Below are 27,455 nucleotides of genomic sequence, written 5' to 3' on the forward strand. Positions count from 1 at the left end.
AGCGGATGGAAGCACAGGGATTAAACAATTTGATCTGAAGTTTGGTTAAGGTTAACACATTCTACTGTTCCTCCTACTGACTTGAAGGCAAATGGGATACATTTGCAAGTTTTGAAATCAGATGCCTTGATTATTTTTCCATTTCCTGATAAGGGGAATGTTACTCTACATATGGGGGAAACTGATTACGAAGGTACAAATACTTTGCCCTTATCTAGCATTGCTCCATGGATGTAATATTGAAACATGATCCTTCTACATAAGCCTGATAATATCAAAGCAAACAAGAAAGAAATATGTTTCAGCTGATAAAACCATCCTTCCTGTAACAACAAATGAATTTCATGAATCATATACTTAAGGAAAAAAAAAAAAAAAAAAAGAGCTGGCCTAAGGTGTTTATTTTTACACTTGCTATACCCTCCTACTGCCCACTGGATGTAATTACATGCTCCTAGTGGGTTGGGTTGGTGGTGCCAGTCCTACCAGAAACGATGATGACAAATGAGCTCTTTGCCCTCTCCACCATCCAGATTCCCAAGGAGATCTGCCACTAAGAAGGACTTGCAGTACAGACTCTAGAGAGAAATAGGGAAGATCCCAAACTGCCCTCCTTAAGCAAGATCTGTGCTCCTCTCTACACTCTTCCAAAGGCACTGTTCACTTTGAGACCTAAGGAGTTACCGTCGCCTCCTACTCTTTTCAGCCTGTGCTCAGTCTCTGCTAAACAGAAGATGCAAAGCTAATGAAGTTTAAAAAGCAAACTTAAGATTTTTCCAGCCTGCTGATGTATTTCCTCAAAAGAGTTATCTTTTGTGTGTGTGCCTGCTGAGGGAAGAGGAAAGGCTTTTAATTATATCTGAACCGGATTATCCCTGTCTCTACAGAAGGGCCCCTGACATTTTTTGAAGACTAGGCATCTTCTGTTTCACTAGCAATAGCGCGTCTATGACAGAAACAGAGAGTGTTGCTTTCCCTCATTGGTAAAACGACCCATGCTGCTAATGGCAAAGCCCTCAAAGCTTTCTGTTTAGCGGGATCCTACACAAATACAGATCAATAGCTTCAATTTGATTCTCACCAGTCCATCTGTAAAAACAGTATCATTCATATGTCTGCTGTCAACACAATTGCTCTCCCCTATCCAAACAATTTTGAATTAGAACTTTCTCCTATGTTTTTTGTTTGTTTGTTTGTTTGTTTTTTAATAAATAACTTTCTATATATTCAGATTAATCTGAAAAAGTGACTCCTTTTACAAACAACTCTCTGCTTCATAATACTTTTGCCCTACCTTCTATGCAGTAAAGAGCAGCTATCACTCAGAAAGTCAATAGCTCTTCCTTTTCCTTTACAAAAATGTGTGGAGTGACTTTGAATAAATCCTTCACTAATTGTGACTATAAACTTTATAGTAGATAGATTTTAATATAGAATATATATACTTCTGGACGGTGAGAGTGCTCTTTACCATACTTGAGAGAGGTGTTTAAGGAGAAAAGAGCATAGGAAGAATGATGGAAGTTTTGATCTGCAGGGAAACATTACACGAATTACATAAACCCAAGTAAATGATGACTAAAAGTAGACATGATAACAATCTGCAGGTGTTTGATGGAGACAAATACAAAGGAGGAAGAGGTTTTACTTAGGGTCATCCAAAGGGTAAAAGTAGCAGCAATTCAAGATGGACAAGAAAAATTAATAGGTTTTCTCCACCTCTAATGACTATGATTCTATTACGTTAAAACAGAGGAAAAGCTACAGAGAAATACTGAACCCATTTCTAATCCAGACCTTCTCTGACAGATTAAATAGTACAGTAGATTGCAATTTCTTCTTTTGTAGTCAAATGTTAATTAGATTCCTCGCAGCTGTCTGTATATCCTTCTGAGTTGGCTGATGAGCACATTAACAATGTGAACTGATTCAAGAGTAGAGTGAAACTTCCTTCTGAAGGATAATGACACATTTGAAGCACAGACTGGTCCCGCCAAAATACAAAATTGATGAGCATGGAGTGGTTCTGCTGCATATTTTATACCGCATGCTCTTGGTTTTTGTGCCCTGGTGAAGGCAAGCTCCAAATAACCTTTAAGTCTCAGCACCTCCACTGATGCAGCTATTGAGCACCAAAAACCAGAGAAATGGGGAGATAATAGATATTTTTTTTCCCATATTTTCTAAATAGTCATAGGAAAATCAAGCCACTTGACACTTCTAAGCCTTCCTCAGGTATCTGTAGAATAAAACATTATTCCTCTTGTTAGTTTACTGTTACTAAACCTCTTAGTGTCATTGGCTGAATACTACTGAGTTACAAACTGCTGTGCTATTATATTACTGTCAGTTCCCTATTTCTTTATCTATGTATTTTTGCCTAGCCTTTTTATCACTTGCTTAGACCTTTAACCAAGAAATGAACTGGAGATGGAGTTCTCTCTTCAACTCCCTTGTTCAAAAATGTTTTGAAAATGCCTCTTTCACAGCCAATTTTGCTTTAATTATATTAAGAATTAAATTTCGGATGTGAAGTGAAACTGTTAGTTGAATTCTTCTCAGAGACAAATGAATAAAATATTAAGAAATCAACTTTGGGTTCCTTCTTTCAGGTGAACTTATCTGAAATTTCTGCTTAGACATGTGATTCCCCTGATCAAAATTCCTAGGTCCAGGATTTTGACGTAAAGCTTTCCACTGAAATGAATGAGACATCCTGACTAAATGTTCTACTTGGCTTTGAAACTTCCATCTTTAAAAACAAACAAACAACAACAACAACAACAAAAAAAAACCTACAACAGTATTTACACAACAATCTGAAATAGTTCTAGGTGTTCTGTAAATTTAGAATAAATGAAATACATATTAAGGACTTGGGGTGTGATTTTTAAAACATCTCCTACTATGTGACCACAAACATCTGTGAATGCAAATCAGGCCAGGCAGGTGAGCCGATATCATCTTCAAAGAAATAAAATAGATACTCATTTCCCATCATTTCCACATGTAGTTTATTTTGGCAGGAGTTACTTTTAGAGGTACAGCATAAAAACAATTTTTGAAGGGTGAATACGGCAGCAGTAACATTGTTTTCCGTAAGTCTGATGTTTTGTCCTTTTAAAATAATTCAATTAGACCTCAGGTCTGAAAAATGATCCTGCAGTGGAAGGAAAATGGAATATATGATCTAATAAGTCCTGTGATTCTTACTTATGATCTAATTGCCAGCCAAATATAAATTCTTTTTTTTTAAATTATATCTGATTTTTTTTTTTCACTAGATCAAAAATTGCTTGAAATGTGACTCTTCAAGAGGAACAAAATTTTATTTTTGCACTTTTCTGATGTAACCTCTGCTTGAGCACTGTTCTTGTGTTACCCACATAAAGCATTCCTGTTCAAAGGTTCAGTTATTGTCAAGGAGATGAATTATAAAACAACTTTATATTGTGCAATCTGCAGATGTTATTGACAAAGGTGTCACAAGCAGAAGAACTGGGAGTCTCTCTGCTTGTCATGGGATAAATAAGAGGATCTACAGAGTGCCTAGCTTTATTCAATTTGTTTAAATACAAGTTGGCTGTGAGCATTGAGTCAATGTGAGACCAGTTATGGATTTTTAGGTAGGTACGTACACAGTGGGGAGTAATACCTGGATCTAATGTGAGCACAAAGCTGCAATTCACTTGGGAGGATGCAGAGATCATGTAAAGGCATTTAGGATCAAGGGCAGATGGGTCTGATCCTTGGACAGAAGTGTTTCCTCCTCCCACTGCAGCACCAAAATATTGCTTGGTCTCTTCTCCCATGTGGAGAAAACTGTGACAAGTCATATTTCTGCCTTAGAGAGTCTTTATTCTTAGCCCCTCATTCTTTAAAAGCTACTTTTCCCATCCCTATCCTCCACAAACACTCAAAGTCTTGAGTGCCAAGTAACTGAATCAAAATACCAGCTAATTTACTGGGTAAGACACACCAGAACAAGAGATTCATACAATGCTTTGCTATTTAACTATCTGTTTTTTGCCACAATGCAGTGTCTTTTACCCATTCCTATGCCACCTACCCAGCCTACCATACCCCTGGTTACATGATCTTTGCGTTTATACCTGCCTACAAAGTACTAGCTTGCTGAAGGCCTGCTGCAGAGCAAGTGGAGTTAATCTGAATATCCGACTTCAGAAACATAATCCTAAACTCTCAACCCATGTTCCCATGAGCCTAGTCTTCCAAACTCTTCCTGGCCTCAAGCAGCAGTAGCCTTGGCAGTCATCTCACTAAAAGCCAAGGCTCAGTGTGGGTTTCGCTATGGAAGTGAAACCCATCAGGAATACATTGCCAAGATAGAGGCTGACTGACAAGATCAAACTCGAAAAGATGATTCAAAATCCTTTGCCCTGAGACTAATGCTTTAGTAACAGTGAAAGCTCCCCCCGAGCTTCTTTGACAGCTGGGCTTATGAAGTATTTCTGCTGGGTGCCTCCACTGACGCTGCTCAAAAGATGGATGGGGCTCAGTGCAGAAGATGAGGGAAGAGGTAAGGGAGGGTGGGATTTATCTCATATTCCAGCCATCTAAAAGTTATACATCTAATCGCAAGCAGTCATCTAGTCTCCCTCCATAAGGACAGGCAACTGTCATGTTGATTCAAATCTTTGGTCATATCTCCAACAGGATCTTAGCTGAAAACCAGCTCATTTCAGGCTGAAAAGCCATTACAGTGCAATTTTCACTGAATATCAAGGTGGATAGGATTTGGTTTGAAATCTCTGGAATAAAGGATTGCTTCCCTGGGCTTTTCAGCCATGTAGGCACCACATACTACATCAGTTACTAGACTTTGACATTTCATAACCATGCAAGATAGTTCAAACTTATCCTTTGTTGCTTTGCATGCTGTTGAAGTAATTAAAATTGGAAAATGCTCTGAAGCCTTTTGTTGGTAATGGTACTTTAAACATAAAAGCCCTCCTTCATCTTTGTTGAAACTCTTTCGATTTGCACAGTTATAAATTATTACTTGTTCGGCACCAGTGGAATTTTTGGCTTAATAACAACACTGAAAAAAGAACAATGTATTTAGGAGGATTTTTTTTTTTTTTTCTTCTTAGAAATTGTTTTCTTCAGCCAGATCCCTAGCAAATTCTGTTTATTTTTCAATTCCCAGAGATGGTGAGAAACGTGAAATGTTTTGATCTTTCAAACATTCTTCCCAAAATGCCCCAAGGTTTTTATCTTACAGATAAGTGCAATCTTCTATTTTATTATTTGTTCAAGCAGAGCAGTTCCAGCCTAAGAATTCAAACATTGTGCTTCTCATCACAAGTGTAACCTGAAAGGGAAAAGGCAACTTGCACTATTTCCTTCTTTGGGTGAACCGTTTCATTAAAAGCTAAAATAGAAAATGTATTAAAACTTGTACGATCTGCTAAATACAACTTCACTGGCTGTTTTCAACTATTCTGACAATTTTTCAACATTATCGTTTCAAAATTACTGATCATTAAAACAAAGCCACAAGAATGTTATCAGCTGATTGCTAAAGAATAGTGAACTAGGAGATCTGGCTCCTATTGCTAAATACAATCCAGGTTTGGGAAAGCCTCTTAGCATCTCTAAATCTTGCCAGTGTTTCATAGAAGGATGTTGAAGAACTCCAGGCTGGACCAGTGCCCACTTTCCAGCATCAGCAGCACTGAGTCATTGACGTTGGAAATGCTGAAGGTCTACCCACGACAGATGGAAGTACAGAACACCAATAAATCATAATACAGAACTGCTCAGATTTTAAGGATAGGGACTGCATTTTACTTAATATCTTTTTATCAAGCCAAGTGATTTGTCTGTGAGCACACACTATCAGGCAGCCAGTCTTGATCTGTAATCTTTAAGAAATGGAGCATCTACACAGTGCTAATCACAGTCATACCTTCATTATCACCTTGGCTTTCCACTGCATTCCTCCCACATTTCTCTTTCATTCTTTTGCCCACATTTAGATGCCTGAATCTGGAGCTGAATCCCAGCCATCTTCTTCACATTTCAGAACCTTACGCATCCCATCAGCAGTATAACACCTCTCATTCACTATCTAAATGGTGGCTGCTGTCTCTAATCTATCATGCTGTCTTCCATTGGCCCTGTCTGTATTTCTTAAATTAAACACTTTGGCACTATTTCCCATGGCATTTTTTACACACTGATTGTTTCCTCTAATCCCCCACAGACCTATCTCACTATCTACCTTCAAACTCTCCTTTGCTATAGTGGTACAAACCTTTGCCATCAGATTAGCATCCTTCCTACCCAACTGACCACCACAGTGCCATTGCTCCTGTGTACACCTTTACCCTCTGTCCATCTTTTGCTTCATAATCAGATGACAGAGTGTTTTTATCTCTGACCAACCTTCTTTATTGTGGGCCAAGGCCAATAACAAAAGCCTCAGCATGTGGGTGCCAGCATTTGCTCCCACATGCCGTCCCCAGCTCTCTGTGCTCATGCACCAGCTGCACCCCACAGTGCAGCTCCAGGACATGTGGCAAAACAAATCCACATGAGATTACCACCGGTAGAGGAAGTCCAGCAACAACTTCCTGGGCCTTTCATTGAAAAAAAATAATTAAAAATATCAAAACCACCATGTCCCTAAATTGCAGTGATAGCAGTAGCACAGCTCTTGCAAGATAACAGAGCATCACTGCAGAGTTTCATTCTCTCATCCTCTCCCATCTTGCCTTTGCAATAAGGAACTGAAAGTGTATTTGTAGGAGGAAAGGGCTAATTTGGTTTAGGGAACAAGATTAATAAACTCCCCCCCTTCTGAAAATGCCCTGTGATTTTTAATAGCCATTAAAAGCCCAAAGGATCTAATTTCTTAGGATTTAACTCAAAGGACTTGTTCTGCCTGTAGTGAATGGCCAAATGCTCAATAGATCTGCATTAGCTTGTAATGATCCTGCTGGCATTTGAAATTATGGCTAGACAGTTCTGAGGCATATGGCTTAAGCCACTAAGCCATTGCCTGTTGTTTCTGTTTTTCATTTACTTGGGAGCTTCCTGAGGTCCTGAATTCATCCTTGAGGATAAGGCAAGCTTTTCCCGGCAGTGAGTGAGCTGTCACAACTTACCTAAGTGATGCAATATTTAAGTGGGGTAAGGCAGGATTACTCTAAATGCCTGACTTAACCCAACTAACATTTGACCTGGCACATAATATTTCAGTGTCATGTTTGCATGTGTGGTTTAGTTATTTACATGTTGCTGTCTGTTTTCTTTGGAGAGTTTCTGATATCAAACAAGAACCTACAAGGATGTTCCTAATACCTGTCTGGAAGTAGATTTCTTTCTACCATGCTCTGCTTCTGACAAAAATGCTATATTCTTTTGAAAAAAATAACTTAAAAAGTGTTGAAACTCTTAAGCAGGAAACGTCAAACTTCAGCCTTTCTATAAAAACAAGCTGTCATATGCTGTTTTAAAGTAATCAGCTGAAATGAACTGCACTAAACTTGTGTAATGGACAGAAAAAGTGAATTTTGTCTCTCCTAAAGTGGCTAATAGCAAAATACAATTGTCCTAAGAGTGGAGAAAGTAAAATGTAATGATCTTTTTCAGCTCTAAAACCCAAGTTTTCCTTTCTAGGCAGTGAAATGATGTTCCATGCAAAAAATAAATGTCACTTGAGTGCTAGGGCTTCAGCCTCCCATGCAGATTCACACCAAGCTCAGGGAGGTGGAGAAGTACCTTGGAGCCCCTTCTTTCATGAGCATCGATGTTACAGGGCTCGCCAGCAGTGGTACGGTGTACTGTCAGGTAGGGGGTTGAGTCCCTCACTCATCCTCTCAAGTTCCCCCACCTCTCTGGCACAGAGTCCTTCTCCATATCAACCTCAGAGGTGGGTTTGTGGCTCCAAAGCACTAATTTTCTGTACTCATGCCAGTAGGGATTGTTTTGGTGGAGGTGTGCTGTTAATCACGTCTGGGATCAGAGGAAGCTTGAACTGGGGAGAGACAGATATCTACCCAGAGCCATTCCTGCAAATGGTGCACCCTTGCCTTTCCTGTGGAAGGCAGGGCACGGCTGTCTCTCCAACATGTTGCAAAGCATCCCTCTAGCCAAAAAGTTCTAATCAGCGCTGCTCAGCAAATCATGGCAGCCACTTACATTCACTTTACGAGTTACACAACTGATGTGCTCATGCAGATGTTGTTTGCAGAATATTGGAGATGATGCCAGGCAGACTTTTGGCACCATGGACCAATCTGGAAGATGAGGAGCTTTCTAGGCTCATTCCTAACATTCATTATTTTCGTATTTAATAAGAAAATTGATGTGACACATCAGGGAGACTGGTCAGTCAGCTAGCATGGAAACTATTAGTGCAGAAAAAATGAATAGCCTGGCAGTTAAATGTCTGAAACACCCACACACTCCCTGGAAACAACTTAGAAATAGGGTTATTCATCTGAATTTATACCATGGTCCCTGGACCTCATCACAGTGGTTGAAAGTGGCTGAAACACTTTGCATTGCTTGTTGCTGGATCTGGGCACTCTGTGGTGAGTGTTTTTAAGGAAGACTTCTCTCCAGTTGTAAAATCCAGCAAACAGAGCTCAGAAACTTTGCAGAAATACAGGGCGATACTGGGCATTTAGCTGGGTATGAACCCTCTGGATACTGTTTTCCTAATGATGGCTTAAAGGGACATCTGTAGTGTGACAGGTTTTAGGAAAACAGTTAGGTATACTGAGTCTGGGAAGTCTTCCTTTACAAATGTTGTTTTCCATATTCACTCAAAGGGGGTCAGTCATTCTCTACCACTGACACATCATCAAAATATGCTTAATAAGAAGGGCAGAACTAACAGAACTCTTCTCTCTTTGGTTGCTACTTGCATCCAAGTCCCAGTTTCAGGCAATGCAAGTGAATAAACTCTGAAATTCATCTTTCATTCTCTTATTTCACTTTCTTCACTGCTTACACCTCTTTGACTGTGTTTACACCAGTAAATATATGAGCCATAATCCATTTTCTGGCCCTGAAAGCATGCAGATAATGTGGCTTGTCTTGCTAGGGCTAAATTTACTACCCCAAAACAGGGCAGCCTTATCTGTATCTTGCCAACTGTAAACAGTCTCTGGCTCATGATATCCACTGAATCATGCTCAGGTGTTTTTTGAGGAGAGCCTGGTTGGCTGAGGCCAAAATGTGGCAGGGAGGAGGCTACCAGCAGCTCAGGAAAATCTCCTCCTGTCCCCATTCCATTCACTGATGAATGCAAATTGAGCCTTTGAAGCTCAGCTCCTTGGTTCAACATCACCAAGATCAGCAGGTGTATAGGAGACGTGTGCTCTTGTTCACAACAAAAATACTTTCCCCTGAATCTTATCTTAGGATGGCCATGAGTCACTCTCCCTCAGTTGATTCCTCCCTCCCATGACTATAGGAGGAACCCTGATGACTTGATTCTAGTGGCTGCTTAGCTTTTGGATGGCCAAAGTTAGATGAAAACACCATGCTAAAGGATTAAGAACTTCCTCCATGTTTAAACCTGAATGGTTTTAAACCAACCTCAATTTTGCAAGGAAATGAAGAAGTCCTACTAAGAACATATGCAGTTCAGCTCTTTCCTGTGAAGTTGCCATATGGCAGAGCAGTGATGGGAAGAAGAAAAATATTGACAGTGATGATATATCTTATTACAGAGCATACGGACCAAATTTTCCTCTCAGTTACACTAGTGAAAATCTGGAGTGAACAGCCCTGACTCGATAGGAAAATCAGATCAGTCAGTGGATATACAAAGCCAATTATGAGAGTGAAACAAAAGCAAGCTTGAGAAACATTATGGTATAGTAAAGAAGACATGTGGTAGGATGCCAGAAGACAGGAAGTCAATGGACCCAGCACGCTTACTCTTCTTTTGAAAAAATCATACAATCTACAAAAACCACAAGTGGTCAGGATCTTGTTTTATGCCTGAACTTGGCAAACTGTATGAAAGCTGCCCAGAAACATCTGTTCTGGCTTCCAAACATTTATATAGCCCTTTGTTAGAGTACCAAAGATGGCATCACATCAATAGAAAGGAAGCATTGCAGAAGAAAGCAGTACAAGGATGCTAGAGGGAGAAGTCCAAGTTTAACACAAGATCTGCAATGTTTTACACACCAATAACTTTCATTTATTCCTTGCTGAACATTTAGATGATCAAAACTTTAAACCATACTTGACAGACAAGACCAGCAAGTGCTTCAAGGAGTGAGACCACAGGAGGCGGTGCATTCCTATTTCCATATTACTTAGAAATACGTTATAGTTATGTTAGCAGCAAAAGCTGCAAAGATAGCACTGTATGATGACTGCATTACAAAGACATAGAGGCAAACGTGTAGCTGAGAAGCCATTTGGAAATATTATGGAAAGGACATTTGCTCAGCAGCAATTGAGGATGGTTTAATACAAACTTACTCTTAAAACCAGCTAGTTTTCTGTTCAGGATTATTTTCTGCTTTTTTTTTTTTTTTTTTAAGATAGTAAATAAAATGTATGATTTTTGTTTGTTTGTTTGTTTTATTTGTTTGTTTTTACCTATATGGCAATATGATGTCATTCATGTAGAGTGGAAGTAAAAAACAAAACATCAGTTAAAAAAAATCAGCAATTTCACATACAAAAGAGTTAAACTGCAACTTAATAAATAAACTATGTATATTTTTTCTTGGAGGCCTATAAAGACTGAGGTTTTGCAAAGGAGTTCAAAGGCAAACTATAGCCAACTCAGTGTCCACAGTTTCTTTGGAAGCAGCATGGAACATTTGGCCAGAAGAAACGGTGCCAACTATCCAGTGCAAAGCCTATACTTTAATTTGCAAAAGCAAAAAGCTGTGATTTATACCTCTGAAAGGAAGAAGTAAAAAAAAATAATAAATAAATAAAATAAAAAATCTAACAGTACATTCTATGTAGGTTTATTATTTTGCCAACAGTTTGTGGGTTGGACGATGAGGTACGTTCCTGAAGATTAGACATCACCGTTTTTTTTTTAAACAAACAAAACAGCAGGAAAAATCAAAATTCCCCTAAAGCAGAGGCAGTCCTTGCAAAAGTTCAGAGCAGTTGTGGCTCTCCCTTGGCTCCTTTTTTAAAAAAGAAAATTCATCAACCAATAGCGTTAATCAGCTCTGGCTCACAGACAGCATTTTTGCTTCCAGTTGAGGACAATTAGAGGCACAGTGTCAACTGGTCATTTATTAGGTTGTGTAAAGCTTTGTGGATACACATTGTTTATGTGACATTAAAAAATTCTCATGAAAAATGGTGCTGTTACATGCAGACATCCCCTGGTTTCTTCTCCTTTTAAACTCAACAGATTTACTAGTTCAAGGGAAACTAAGAAGTGTTTTTGAGAAGAAATGCATGCTGAAAGCAAGCAGTATAGCTCCAGGGACAAAATCAACCAGCAAGTGAAAATCAAGCCAGGTAAATGATGAGCTATCAGTCCATTCTTTTGTGCCTGATTGTATCCTTTGTAGCACAGATAAGGGAAAGGTGTCTTTATGTGTAGACAAGTGCTAAGAATGAGAACGTTTAAGAAAATGAAGATTTGGTCCTTTATAGTTATTATGACTATATTGCCATCACATTATTGTCCAACATCATTTCTTCAGCCCTCTTAAACCATCAGAAACCCCTCAATGAATGTCCCTAGTAGGTGATCCACAAACATACGCATGATAGACCCTCAAGAAATCACTCAAAATTTGGCCAGATGTTACGGTTAAAAATGGAATATTGTTTTTCAGAGAAGACTCTTTTTCATTGTCATGACTTCTCCCAGCCACCAAAGACCTATTCTAAAACTGCAAATTAAAAGTCAAAATAAATATATCATCATTGTGCAATAAAAGAGCCCTGCCAAAAGAGAAAAAAAAAAAAAAAGTACAAAAAGGACATGAAAACCCAAAGGATGAAACAATGTCATTCTGCAGACTGAAAAATATCACTTATTGCTGAAAAAAGTACTCATACATTGCACATTGTTAGACAATTCTTCTGGGTTTCTTGGCAGTCAACCTGGAAAATCTCTCTTTTAAACTTGCCTTTAAAGTATCTTATATAATCCTAGTAAGAACAAGAAAGATCTGGGAAACAAGAAACTACATTCAGGGTAATTCCAGGTACTTGTTGTAATACTACTCGCAGTCTCTCAGTCCCTAAAATTTGTGTGGGATTTCGGAGCACCGCTACCCAACTCCCCACCTCCTCTTTGGATGTAGGTGCATGTTAATGGATAAACATTTTTTTTTTTTTTTTAATTTGTGTGTGTAAACTTCATCTCCTCTGGCAACACTCAGAGCAGAAGGCATTCAAGCAATGTAAAGGTACATTTTACCTGGTGCATTTTTACTGCAGTCTTAGTCCTGCCTACAGTTTCTATCCACTGAGCCTCATATTTTATGAATCATTGCTATTACTCTGGAGCTGGTTTCCATGAGGGCTTTCATCTTTAATGTTTTTGTTCCTAATAGACTGGTCGTATTTCAACTTTCACTTCCTGTGGCAGGATATATCTGAAATATTATAAAGTTAAAAACTATCAAAAACAAAACAAAACAAAACAAAACAAAAAAAAACAGAGATGAGTTTCTGAAGTGTAGATGGTAAGAATATTTACTCTTATACTGGAAGAGATATAAAAAGTGCATCACAAGGACAAAAGCCCAACTATTAATCAGGGGGAAGGAGGAAGATGTGCATTCTACAGATCCAGTGCGACATTTTCTTCTTCAATGTGCCTTCTTTTCCATGTTCTTCAGATGGGAAGCTGGATGAGGTAGATACAGTATGGCAATTACTATGTTCCTATGAAATGTGGTAATTGAATAAAACACAGAAGTGCAGTACATCAAGCTGACACATGCTTATAGAAATACATGTGGCTTATCAGTCTTCATGGCAACTGGATTTTTCTTGTTTGTGTGAATTTCACAAAGCACATTTAAAAAAAAAAAAAAAAAAAAAAAAAAACTTGCTCCTCCTTTTCTTTTCTTCTTCTTCTTCCCATCACCCTATTCAATTTTGTATTATTTTCTAGGATCTTTTAAACCAAGATTATACCCCACTGGCAAATTTTCCTATAGGAGTGTGATAGTCATCAAGAGAACAATGTCATTTGGATGAATTAAGACTCCCTAAGGAACCCCTGTAAGAGCTAGAAAATCTATAAAGTTCTTACTGAAAGGTAATCCAGCTTGTGATTTGGTCTTTTAGAGTAAAATATTAGGGTTGCTTTAGAGATTTGGAGTATTTCTAGTCATGGAAAAGAGAGCATCACTGCTTTCTTAGGCTATCAATATATATTTGTGAGGCAGCAATAATTCTTCCAGTGAATTTCATGTTCCCATTCAAATGTCTTTACTTGTTTTAAACAAGGCAAGAATTAAAAAATGATACTACACTGACAACTAAAAATAAAGTGACTTGACAACTGAGTTAAAATAAGCACTGCTACTAGCTTGATGTAAATAGGAGGGAAACCATTTCCTAAAAATGACTTAAACTGCCTCTGGGCATAACCACTCAGGGGGAGAAACGGCACCTGCCCTTCTTTAGTCATTTACCAGTTCTGGGGGAAAAAGTCTCTGGAGAGCAAATCCCTATCTGTAGAGAAAAGGTCAGTAATGCTCTATTTCTGTCTTTGGTAACTCTGCAGAACTTTGTGGTTGGTTCTGCAGTAAGAAATCCTGACACTCATGCACAATGATGCATTAAAGTCTGTTGCAATTAGCTGCTTTTTGCTCTGACACTGACCTTTTGGCATTAGCCCTTCCTGCACCTTGGTTTATCTACCCATAAAATGAGGGTAAAGATATTGACCTCTCTTGTAAAACCAGTCTGAGATTTACTGCAGAGAAGCACCCTGGACAAGCTAGGTAGAATAACATCCAGTAGCATGTGTACAGCCAGCACAAACTCCACTGTTTTGGCAACTCTGGTTGAGAATTGCAGTCTTGTGAGATTCACTTTTGTCTGAACTTGACTCAGAAATGCCAGTTTACATGAGATACCATTGGCCACCAGACAGTTTACATAGTACAATTGTACTTGTCCTTCAAAGTGTCTCCTATCCCTTGAATTAGCAATTGCTCTTGGGGAAAAGATGAAGACATAAGGATGATAATAAGAGAAGTGATGATGCTTCCCAGTTACACTAACGGCTTGGAGAAAGGAGTATTCTTCTGGCCACAGCCAAAGGTAATTAGTTGGGTCCAGTTTAGTGGACCAAAGACAGGGCAATGCCAGGGGGCCAGATGGCAATGCCAGGACCCAGCCTCCTCCTCCTGATCCCATCTCTTTCTGGTGGCCAGCTGAACATCAGCATCTCTTGAGTGGCATCACCCAGACTTAGACCATTTTGCTGTAAATGTTCCCCCTCTCTCTTCTCCCTCTCTCCCCCTCTTAGCCATGAAGCATCAACCTGCGTTTCACTTACCAGTGAAGGCAAAGTGCTTAGCAAGGAAATTTATAGCATTCTTCATTAAGAATTTACATACAGGGAAAATTAAATCTGACTTGCAATCTAATGAGCTATTTTGTAATTTAATGAAATGGTGTGACCTACCAAGGGACTCGGTCCAAAGAGTTTTGTGTGCTAATCCGGTGCTAGGCACACAGGAGGACTTCAGGGATACCAACTTCTCTTGGGTGCCTTGCCCACCACTGAAACTGCAGGGCTATAATTAACACCAGTTATGCTAGTGAAATGGAAGACCAAAAGCTACCCGGGGGAGTACAGTGCTCAGGATGAGCACCAGTGCCAGCCAGAACTGTCACCGGGGAGTAATTAGGTCTTCTGCAAATCCTAGCAGGACCGTCACATCTCCAGATGCCTTCTGGCATATCACACTTAAACTGAGCACTGAGTAACTGAGGACTCCAGTATAGATGGGGTAACACTGAGAAACTGGGGGAGAAAGAGAGCAAGTGCAGCACTCTTGGAATGAGAAGCAATGCCTCTTCCCCAGAACATTTTAACCTATATGAATATATCAATACCATCCACGTTTTAAGTAAGCTTCTGCATGATTCACAGTGAATCAGAGGAAGCATCTGCCCTGCTCCATGCCCAGGTATGGTGTGAAAGTAAAGCAGAAGTGCCATCTAGTCATAGTAATACACTTCATTTATAGACCTCATTTTATTTCCAACATCTCAAAGCCTTGCCAGCATTAATTAATTAAAATCTTGCAACAGCCCTTTGAGTTAGGCAAGGACTATTATATCATTATATTTGTAGGTAAATGTGGAGACCCTGGAGGCTAGATTGAGACTGTCTGCTTTAGGCACTCAATTTAGATGTTGCAACACCTAAAAGAAATAGGTGCTTGGCTCCAGCAGAATGATTCACATCACTTAGGGCAGGTGCCTACACAAACCACACAAGCAAGGCAGACCCCGATGCCTCTGAATCACAGAATCACAGAATTTTCTAGGTTGGAAGAGACCTCAAGGTCATCGAGTCCAACCTCTGACCTAACGCTAACAGCCCTCCACTAAACCATATCCCTAAGCTCTACATCTAAACGTCTTTTGAAGACTTCCAGGGATGGTGACTCCACCACTTCCCTGGGCAGCCTGTTCCAGTGCCTCACAACCCTTTCAGTGAAGAAGTTCTTCCTAACATCTAACCTAAAACTCCCCTGGCTCAACTTAAGCCCATTCCCCCTCGTCCTGTCACCAGGCACGTGGGAGAACAGGCCAACCCCCACCTCGCTACAGCCTCCCTTGAGGTACCTAAAAAGAGCGATAAGGTCACCCCTGAGCCTCCTCTTCTCCAGGCTGAACAAGCCCAGCTCCCTCAGCCGTTCCTCGTAGGACTTGTTCTCCAGGCCCCTCACCAGCTTCGTCGCCCTTCTCTGCACCCGCTCAAGCACCTCCATGTCCTTCTTGTAGCGAGGGGCCCAAAACTGAACACAGTACTCGAGGTGCGGCCTCACCAGAGCTGAGTACAGGGGGACAATCACCTCCCTAGCCCTGCTGGTCACACTGTTCCTGATACAAGCCAGGATGCCGTTGGCCTTCTTGGCCACCTGAGCACACTGCTGGCTCATATTCAGCCGACTGTCAACCATCACTCCCAGGTCCTTCTCTGCCTGGCAGCTCTCCAACCATTCCTCTCCCAGCCTGAAGTAGCACCCAAGCAAAGCTCATGTTTCTCCACTGACTGGTGGTGAGCTGTGGTGCCTCCATGGGATGACTTGGTGTGGCTGCACACAGCCACGCAGGCACTGGAAAGAATTATTCTCGGGTCTGTGGCTGGGTAAGGGCTTAATGCAAGGCTCAGCAGTGTGCATGCTTACCTATCTGAGATTTGAAATGCAAATTCCCTTGTGAAAGGCAAGCACCTGTGTCGTGGGATAAGTGGGAGGAGAAAGCACAAGATATTAAAGGTCTGAGAACGAATCTGGAAACTGGAAAAGTAGAGATGCAGGCTGTCCTGCCCAAGGGGGCTGACCCACTTGCCAGGGCAATACCAGGCTGCAGGTGGGGCTGGGGTGGTGGCACTGACCGCTGCAGCCCAACTGCTCAGTAGCCAGGAAGGTAAGATGAAGAGGCTAGAGCATGTCAGCCAAGTGGAAGAGGAGGTCTTTTGCCTGAAAATCTCCTATTCTAGAGCTCTGTCAGATAAAAGGCATGAGAACAGCTAGGTCAGGGGACAGGTAGTCCCTCATGTCACAGGCTTAGCTGCACTTAGGAATGTCCAGGGATTCCCACACTGCCAAACGGACTCTTCCCTTATCCCTCTCCTATATCCTGATATCTAGATTCTTAATGCTCTACACTTGTTAGCTGGCCTTTAGGGAGCCATTTTTTTCATTTGAGAGGAAAGCTGGGCATGGGCAAGCGGACAGTGTGCTCCAGGCACAGTACAGATATGCACTGCACAGCCTTGGCTCTCACCTGGTTCAACATTGCAATGCTTGCCTGAAGTCCCCAAACCCCCAGTGTCCCTCTAGTCACTTCCCAGAGCACAAAGGAAGCAGGTGGCTGCAAACAGCACCCATTCTGGCATCTATTTTATAATCAATCAAGAAACACAAATAAATAAATACATAAATTTGAAGAGAGGCATTGCCCAGTGGAGATCAGGATCAAGCAGTGCACAACATGGGTTGGTCTGTCCACAACAGGCACTCCCAGCTCTCAGCTGTGTGAACACAAGCCAGCCTGCAACCAGCAGTCCAGAGGCATAGACTTTGGCCCACAAAACCAGTATAAATATGCCCCAAGTTAGTTTTGCCGATGTGTTTCATGCTAGCTGAATGTCACCTAAGACCAGTGGTTTTGGTCGGACTATGACTCAATGAAGTGGACCCTTTTCAATACCTGGGGAAATATTAGCTCTGCACCATCATGACTCATAGGTCTGACTGCTGGGAGCTACACACCTAGCTACTTTGAGCTTTCAGCCACTGAACATGTGTGAAGCCATATGCTTATGTGCTTAAGTTACTCTTAAGTCTGAAATGCATGGCCCAGATTCATACACATGCTGTTTCCCTGGGAAGTGCTACTTCAGATGAAACAGCCATTCCCTGGGATTTTTACATAGACAATTCACTCATGTGTGGACTTCGGTAGACTCATGGATGGTCTCAATCACATCCATTGACTTATTCAGACTATGCAACATCTGAGAAGCAGAGCTGAGGAAAAGACTCGGGAGTCCTTAATCTGGGCTTGAGCCTGATTTGTTATCATTTTTACCTGCTAGGGGTTTCCTTAATCTCAGCAAGACTTCCCTGATTAGCAGTAGAGGAGAATTTGGGTTAATGCATCTTGCTCTACCCACTTCTTAATATAAGAGTGGCTCCTATTAGTGTTTTAGCAGTTGTGCTTTTATGCAAGGACTTGCAGAGCTGACTTGGCTAAACTTTAATGGGTATGCTTCTAGTGTGGGAGGAAACGTTAAGCACTGCTTATTACGTTAACGTTAAGCACTTAGAATTACACATCCAGATGCCATAGCTCTATCCAGAGTTCCCAGGCATCTAGCTACTTGACTATCTACCACAGCACACCATATCACACCTACGATCTTCCTTACCGCCTAAAGTAATGTCATGATGCACGGCAGGAGCCAAAGAACGCTGGGTTTGCAAAATGCATGCATTGCTTCAGATTGCAACGAATTCATTTAACAGGGGATCAGGCAACAACCATTAATTTCAGGGCAGCAGATTTATCTGCTCTTCTTATTTACCAAGATGTTGTCTCACCAGATCAAACTGATGACATTGCAACAGCTCTCCCAGCGTACCGACAACAGCCAATATCTGCTGAGCATCGCAGAGAGACAGCCCATTAAAAAACGTTCTGCCACATCCCTACTGCTCGGTCTGTCCTGTTGGAAAGAGTAAATTTAAAGTTTTCCAGTGTACTTGGCTGAGTCAGAAGCGCTTTTGGGCAGTCATGCACAGGCGCACGTATTGACTGCCCTGCTAGCAGCAACTTTGGCCCCGCCATGCCAAGGGAGATGTGCTATTGTCCTTGGGTGCACTTCCTGAGGCCACATGTGGGGCGTACACAGCTCCACCCTCAGCTGAGGTGGGAAACTTGTTCAAAGTGGTTTTGAGGTTTTGTTAAGAAGCAAAACAGGAAATGTGCATGAATCTGGAGTTTAACTATTTTTTGAACTTCTTGCTCTCCCGGAGATTATTTTTTTTTTTAAATAGAAAATAAACAAACATCAAAATGACAAATATTCTGCAACTGAACACGTCCCAGGCTTGGGATAAGCCCAAGCTTTTAGCGGTGCAGACTAGACTTTGGGCAGCAAAATGATCCTAGTGTAGTCCGAGGATTTTTTCTTTTCTTTTTTAAGCAAACTAAGTATCTCAAAGTCTGTGTCAACTTACTTAGGTGCTCTTATGCCAACTAATAGGAGTTGGCACAGAAAAGAACATTGACTGTTGCTCCCTTCCCTGCCTAAACTGGAAGCATGAAAGGCCAAAGATACCATGCTGAAATGGCAACTTGTGCCCTCTGCAAAGACCTAGTACCCTCAGGGGAAGGATCACGAGTGGTCCTAAAAAATACCTGAGGTACTGAGCTCCTGAAAATCAGTGAACAGGACAAAAAGCACATCAGTGGGGTTGAAGCTAGGGTGATCCTTCAGGCAGAGGAAGAGTTAATTCAAAAGCCACAGGTGCTTCTCAGTTGATGGCATGGGTGAGTAAAGTCTCCTTACTCTGGAGTGAGAAACACAAGCCTGACTTCCCCAGTGTGCCGAGCCCTACGTGCCTTGCTGCTACCAATGCTGACGGCATCTACTGCTCTTGTACTGCCCTTGTACTGCCCTCATCCCTTTGGTCCCTAACCCGAGAGACAAGCCAGGCAGCCCAGGAGTGGGAAAGCTTTTCCACCACTGCTGGCCCCAGCATGGGACCTAATGCTAAAATCCTCCACCATGGGAGGCTGCTCCCCTCCTCAGTTGCATTCTGCTGATTCACCTACTGAGATACCACTGGGCAAAGCCTACCTAGAGCATCCACAACTGTTTTTAGTGGTGTATAACACCGGATTTGGGTCTCAGTCTGTGATCAGATATGCTGATGTCATTCACAAGCATCCTCACTGCGAGTTACTCGTAGAATAAACCTTGGCTGTGCTGTATCTTGCCATTGGGATCAGCCAGGCGAGTTCTTCACAGTTTGCTCCTGGTTCATTTAAGCTGTCTGTGTGTGCTGCAGGAGGCACCAGCAACACTTTCACTGCTGCTGCAGCATCACTCTGACGTCAGCACTTTTATTTGATTTTCTGTCACTGTTCTTGCAGATTAAATTTCAACCAGTGACCCACGGCTTGATAGCTCATTAGCAAATCCCTCCGAGCCATCCAGTCCTGCTCTTGCCTGACAGTTAACTCTGCATTGCACAAACTCCTAAAGCCTCCTTAATCCAGTGCCACCCTTTGCAAAAGTTTGATCAGGCTCAGTGCTGCTACAAAAGCCCCTGTGTTTTTCTGCCCAGCTGCGTGCCTTCTGTGACAGATCATAAATGGGCCTTATTATGAATCCTTGCATTCTAAAACCTCCTCCATGGTCAACGCTTTCCTTCCTTCCCTTTCCCTCAGCCCTTGATCTATAGGAGAATTACTCTGACCTCTTTCATAGTCAGTCAAACCTTAAAACAAGGACTTCTTGCTCTTTTCGTGTTTGGCATCATTGCTACAATCCGGTAAGTGAAGACAACTGGGATAATTCTCTTTCAGCTTTCTTTTGCTGTGATAGGTGAATATAAACTCTTGGTGGGTGGTGGGAACAGAAAAGCCTCCCCAGAGCATGCTCGGGAGGTCACAGACCCCAGCTCTCATGCTTGCAGTTGGGCTGGATGGGATGTAGGTCACCCCAAGTACAGGAGGATCCAAGTCAGAGCAGATCTCTTGAGCTCAGCTCTTCCTATACCTAGATTTGTATCACAGTGACAGGCAGGTTAATAGTGAAGATACAGCAATTGCTTTGTTTTACTTCCTCCATGGATCTGAACAGACCTCTTGCTTTGTACTTAGATTATCAGTGCCTTCAAGTGAGAAATAATATGCTTTTATAGCAGGTATAGTCTAGAGCTAAAACACATACTTTTTCTTCTAATGCTTCTTAAGGCTGTAACTTAAACAAGTACCCACTGTCAAAATCCTAGCCTGTCCTCTCCCTCTGGGCTAATGAAATTTTCTCTACAGATGCCAAACTGAGGCTGGTTGCAGGATTTTCCATGGCACAGTACAGGTAGAGCCCAGCTGCATGGACTTTGGCCACCAATGGGACACTTCCCAGCCCCACAGCCTCATTTTGCTATAACAGAAACTTTGGGGTTGAACTCAACTTCACTGACTTCAATGGAGAGACATTTGATTTATGTGAGGATGAGAAGAGAATTAGGCCTTGATTCTTTATTGCCTTTTAAAGCCAAGAGCCCAGCAGAAGCCAATTGTGTCTGACGTGAATCTGCTGCACACCCAACGTGGAATCTGCACAATTCCATAAACCAGCAGTGGTCTAAATAAAAACTTCAAACAAGACATTCTGGCATTGGCCAGAAAGAGTGAAGATAAATAGCTGGGAGCAGCCAAGTTGCAAAGGAAGAACTGTTTGACTGTTGGACAGAGAGCAAAGTTAGAGGCAGAAATTAGGCAGGGTGCTGGGAGGCTTGTAACACTCCCAGAAAGCAAAGGGGTCACAGCATTTAATTTGATTAATTCATCGCTGGTCCAAAAGACTTTGTACTGAGCCTCAGGCAGCGCAATAAACATACAATCATTAAGAAAGGAAATAAAAGATTGGTTGGGTGGTAAATACTCCAGCTCCCTCTCCCTCTCCAGCTTCCCTCTTGTTTCTTCTCTCCATGGTCAGTGCAAACATTGGAAGCAGCACAGTAAGCAAGCGGCAGTGTTAAACAACAACAACAGCAAAACCCACTGTATTTCAAATGCCTTGGTCAAAGCACTTTCAAGGAAACCTTTGACTTGTTTTCCCCATCATTCTTGTCTTCCCTCAGCAGCCCATTCCTCTAGGAACTGCCATGGGCAGGATGAAGCAACAGGCCTCCTCTCCCCATGACTGGCGGAAAACAACAAGAAGGACATTTCTCCAAGGGGGGCTGGACAGCACTTTCAGAGGTCATTTCAGTAGTTTGGGTTGCACACTCAAGCATCCAGGGGCCCAAACAGATGTTTTTATGAATGTAATTGTATTTACAAATAATGGGATTTTGTAAAGCTGGATGCTGGGATTTATGGGCCAGATGGTATAAACACTCACCCTATAACTGTACAGGGCCTGTCCCTCCCCACCCAACACAGGAGGAGGGAACAATCCCCCACTGGCACTGGGTCTGGAAAACTGCTGCAGTTGCCTGAAGCTGTGTAGGAGCCTGAGGTGTTAGAGGAAACCATGGCAGAAACCGAGCTGGGAAGAGTAAGGGTGATGAATGCGCCACACATTCCTGGCAAGTGAAGTTCGCGCCTGGCTCTTCTCCCATCCACTTCAAGTACTCACCATAGCTCTCTGCATCAGGATACTGCTTTTATCCCCCTTTCCAAGCCAGACACTGGGGTTTAATCCTGTTTAGATATTATCCGGAGTCATGTGAGAAAACTATGGTACATAAAATGGGTCTCCAAACCCCATTCCACTCATCAGCTCACCTCTGCATCTGTGCACACACTGCCACGTGCCACCTAGATGCCACTGAGTCAAATCTTGCTACTGAAGAAAGGAAGTGACTTTATGCATGTGTTTGAACTGATATTTAATTAAATTTGTTAATTCCCCTAATTGTCCTTTCTCCCCATTTGCCCCAGTATGTAAAGGTGCATCCATGAGCATACAAGACTCGGTCAGGATAGACATTCATAGCATGTCTCTGGGATGGCCAAATGAGAAAACTTTCATCAACATAGTGTTGGACCCATTTCCACTATTCCTGAAATAATATATTCACTACAGAATAATGAACCTACCCTGTAATTCTGGATCTATAAAAATATTCAAGGAAAATAATATACAAAAAAATAAGTAAAGTTATTACTAAGACAGTTGAATACTCTTATTTGTCTTGGTCTTCCCTATACATTCAGAAGAAGAAAGAAAGCAGTGTGATTAAAACTCCGTAATAATGATCTAGAAGTTCATATGCTGTTTCTTAAACAACAAGAAAACCCTTGTGGTGGCTTTGCCAATATTTCACCATGTTTGCTCATAGCAAGTCCTGTTTTAAATCACAATAACACATTTGACTTCTGAGAGAGGATGACCAGAGATTTATTCTGTGCTGCATGGAAATAGCCCATTCCAGCAGAAAACTGAGCTGTGGAGCAGAGTTTTGTCAGGGAAGAAATCTCATCTGGATAAATGGCACTCCTCAGCAGTATGTGGTTACTTGTAAGTATGTTAGTACTGACATCAGATGAATGCTGTTCATCCACTTGATTGTCACTTCCCCCCTCTTCCAGCGCTCCTCCTACTCTTTCTTTGGAAGGTTTAATCAACCAACTTAAGGCTTTTTAACAGGAATAAGGACATTTTCAAGACAAAGACATTAAAAACAACTTCAAGTAATTGCAGCGTAGAGTTGTGCTTTTACTGAATGTGGTTTGGTATGTGCATACATACAAGTGGCACAGCCCCTCTTCCCTCAAGTCTTAGGGCCAAACGCTACTTGCTGGTGAATTTCATTCAGCCTTAAGCCAACACCATATAGCCTAGCTGAGAAGAAAAGGTCAAGTCAGAAGAAATTCATTCACTGCTGGACCTCAAGGGTGGAGTGGGTGGGGAACTTGTAGGGAAGTTAAAGATTAATTTGTAAAGCATGCTTGCCATGCTAACTATCCAGCATTCAGAGACTGATGGTTACTACCTTCCTAATAGCTGAGTAGGATTAACTTTATATTCTTGTAAATTTACTGTGCATGTTGTCTGTGCTATATGCAATGAAACCCATGTACTTCTTAGCTGATCTTTCAGCCATGATGCCTAACATGCAAGACACCCTTTGCTTGTGTATCTTTATCAATGACACAAACAGTGGGATCGAGTGCACCCTCAGTAAATTTGCAGATGACACCAAGCCAAGTGGAGCAGTGATACAACAGAAGGAAGGGATGCCATCCAGAGGGACCTGGGCAAGGTTGAGAATTGGGACCAGGTGAACTTAATGAGGTTCAACAAGTGCAAGATGCCAGCAGTGTGGGCTTGCAGCCCAGAAGGCCAACAATTCCTACTCTTTTCCAAGGCACAAGTTACAGCATTTTAAGACTGCTCATCAGCAATTCAAGCCTCTTCTTCAGTACCACATATGAAAGAGAAGAAGGCTGACATGCCAGGAAGCTGAGGAGTTTGCCATGAGGACCTCTTTCAAACACAGCTCTGCTCTCAGTCTCCCCAGCCCAGCTGTGTCACCAATCTGTGGCCTCTCCCTTGGTCCCTCACCTGGGGCTTTAGCATCAACTGGCGAGCAGATGAAAGGTGTGCATCCAGCTGTGCACAGTGCCTCAGGTCACGCAGTGCCAGAGGGACATCAGAGCATGTTGTAAATGCATGAGGTGCACCTCTGGCTGTGCAGAGCAGAGGGAGAGAGTCAACTCCAAGGCTTATTGCACAACACAGCTGGAAAGATCTCTTTAGGAGGTGCTTGAGTGGCAGTACAGACTGTAGCAGGGCAGGGTCTGAAGCACCTGCAGCATCCTTGCCTACAGGCCTGAGCAATGCCACCAAGTAGTCATCTGCTGCAGACAAACAAGCAAGTAGTGTTCATTTTGGTACCATTAACCAGTCTATTTAAATACAGGAAGGTTGGGTGAGTACAAGGAATCTTGAGAAAAAAAAAATAGCGAGAAAAAGCAGTAGGAAGAAACAGGTCACATGGAGAGGATGGGAAGTAAGGGGAAGAGTTATTACCCAGTGTTTATGGAAAGGATCTCCAGAGCAATGGTAGAGAAACAGGCAGTGCATGTGGAGAACAGCCACCTACATTTACTCTGCACTTTTAACTGCAGGAGGTCCCAAGATGTGCCAAATGAGCGAGAGCTCACAAGGTCCCCTCCAGAGAATGTCCGTGCTGGTGCCATGCAGGGAATGGAACAAGCTTCCTGCAGCCAAGCGAGGTGGCTGATGGCACTCCCTGCATGGGACCTTTTGCAGAGATTTCCAGCTCCTCCAGAAAGCAAGTGTAATGGCTTTTCCTAACCTTTCTAGATCACAAAATCATATGCAGGCATTAGGGTTATATAGCAGGGCTGTTTGTTACCATATGAATTGCCAATGCATAGCATCAGGAACACTGAACTTTTCAGAACTGGCTAAGTGCTGTTATAACACAGGTAATAATGATAAAAATAGCAACAATACAACAGTACCTTCACCAGCACACTACAGCAAAGCTAACTGCAAAGCCTAAATGCTGAAGAGCAATAAATGGTCCTCTCATCACTCTTATCACAGATATCTCTACGCAGGGTGGGTGGCTTTTGCTCCATATGTCATCTCCAGCAACACACCATGAAGTTGCAAATGGCATTCCTGAGCATGCCAAAATGCCCATGCAGTAAAGATAAACACTGAAATGATTATATAAATTTATTTCCAGCTTTCACCTGAGTATTCAGGATGTCTCCTTTTATTTCTGTTATATATTACTTTTATATTGTGAGACCAATTGTGAAAGATGACAAATACGGGATGGCAGGAACAATCAGGATATGGAATTGCCTCCTGGGACAGAGCTGTGTTCTCATAGGGCACTTCCCCATCCCCCTCACCCTCCCTTTTACCTTTTATTTTTATGATTAGACAATCACTGTTTAGCTACCTCAGGGAAATGCAAGGTGAATTAGGAGAAAGAAGGCCAAGGTTATCATGGAAAAGTTTAATCCCTCCTCAGTGGAAACCAGTTAATAGCTATGGCTAGACTGAAGTATGGACCTCTGTTGGGAATCCCAGTGAAGGTCAAAGGCAGAGAGAAAAAAGCTGCACGGAGATCTTAGACAGTCATAAGCAGACAGATGTTCCTAGGATTTAATGAGCAGTCCTGGCTCCAGGCCTTTCTTGGCAGAGTTGTTTAGTTTTAGTATTTTCCCTTGTAGTGCAAGGTATGGCTCTGGTTAGCTGGCTCTGCTTAGTTAACTGCTGATGATTTTTCCATCTAAATAATAGCTTGACAATGAAGAAACCAGTTCATAATCTGTGACTTGATGGATTAGGTCATGGGGAATGGTGTGCAGTTGTAATCATGAAGAACAAAAAAAAAAAAAAAAATAATAATAATTCTGGTTTAAATGAGAACCAGCTTTATGAGTTTGAGCAGCAAATCTGATGAAGCTCCTATTGCAATTTCTACCACTCCATTTTATGTTTTTATTGTCATGGACAATAAACAGAAGGAAAATGACAGGAAATAGACTTTTTCTTAACAAATTCTATTTCCAAATCAGCCTGGTGGGGATTATGCCCCTAATTTGGAAACTTGTTTGGGTTCACCAGTGCTAAGAATTTTTTCTTGACAATCTGCTGTGCCTAAGTGAAATATGTTAAATTGGGAAAACAGGCTCGGCAAACATCTTCTTCTCTGAAGGGATAGAGGCTACACATCCAACTGTTATCAGATTGGGAAATCAGTAACTTTTAGTGGACAAAAGCAAAACAGCCCTGTAAAAAATATCTGAAGATTTTTAACCCTTGTTTGGTGGGACACAACATCTTTACTGTAATAGCCACCACATTGCTTGCTGGAGAAGAATTTTGTTATTTGACAGGCATGTAGCAACCCTGATGTAGCCAGAGACTGAATTCAGTCTCTTTCCTATGTTTCCAAGTGTCTATTTTCTGGGTGTCACAACTGCTCTGATATAATGTGATATTGTGAATGGAAATGTTTCCATAGGATAAGCTGTCATTTTAGACTGCTTTTGATTATAATAGCACAGACCATGGTCTCAGTGAAGGAAATGGAAATGTCTAGGTGGCTTAAGTATGAGCAGACCTTGGATCTCAATCAGCTACAAGTCAATAAAAAACTTAAGAGCCTCACATTGGCAGGTTATACAAATTCCCTGTTCCCTCTATGTTCTCTGCTGATTTTCTTTTCTTTTTGGAGGCTATGAATTATGTCTCTTTGAAGCTCTTTTTTAGCACATCAGAATCCCGTCCATTGTTGGTTGGTTCAGTAAAGCTCACCCTTTTCCAGAACCAAGTGTGAAATCTGCTTTGTGATAAATATCTGATGGTGCAGGAGCTCTGGGCTTGCTCCCAAGCTAAATTCATTTATATTGCAGTGAAACACCTGCCTCTGTGTCATCACAAATGCAGCTCCCTATTGTAAAGTACAATTCAGTCTTTCAGACAAGATTCAGATTCCTTTCCCCCAACTCTGTGGGAGAGGAACAGATGTCCTTAGCATCCAAAAGAGCTTCCTCCCTTCCTATATACTCAGCTTGTATTTCCAAGTCATGCATCCTCAAACTCTTCAGAGTCAATTGGCTAGGGTTTATTGTTTCGATGACACCAGTCCCTCCCACAGCCACTTGATGCTCAGGATAATTACCTTACACCACATCTGCCAACTGGAAGTGACAGATTTACGCAAGGATTGTACCCAGGGTCTCCATATATTCAGCACTGCCATTGCTGTGATGGGTCCCTCTGGACCACCAGTACACCACACCAGGTATGGGACATTGACCCACAGCTTCCCCTACAACTTGCCCAGCCCATCAACAAATTGATTTTGTACACTTTGTGGGCCAGAGGGAAGACTGCTCAGTACTATGGCTGTACTCCCAAAGGCTGGGCAATGACCAAGACCTTGAGACATCAGATCCCAGAAAGAGGGCTGCCTAGTTTTCCAATAGACTTTGCAATTGCTGCTGTTGCAGAACGCAATGGCTAGATTTTT

General features: G+C 41.9%; 1 protein-coding gene across 2 annotated transcripts in view; it reads right to left on the bottom strand.

Moving 5' to 3' along the window:
• The window catches only part of SETBP1 (SET binding protein 1), a 268,787-nt gene that overhangs the window by 47,561 nt on the left and 193,771 nt on the right, over window positions 1–27,455 (bottom strand). The gene's annotated exons all lie outside the window — the stretch shown is intronic.

The sequence above is a fragment of the Aythya marila genome, assembly GCF_965140915.1.
Source record: "Aythya marila genome assembly, chromosome: Z".
Lineage (NCBI taxonomy): Eukaryota > Metazoa > Chordata > Aves > Anseriformes > Anatidae > Aythya > Aythya marila.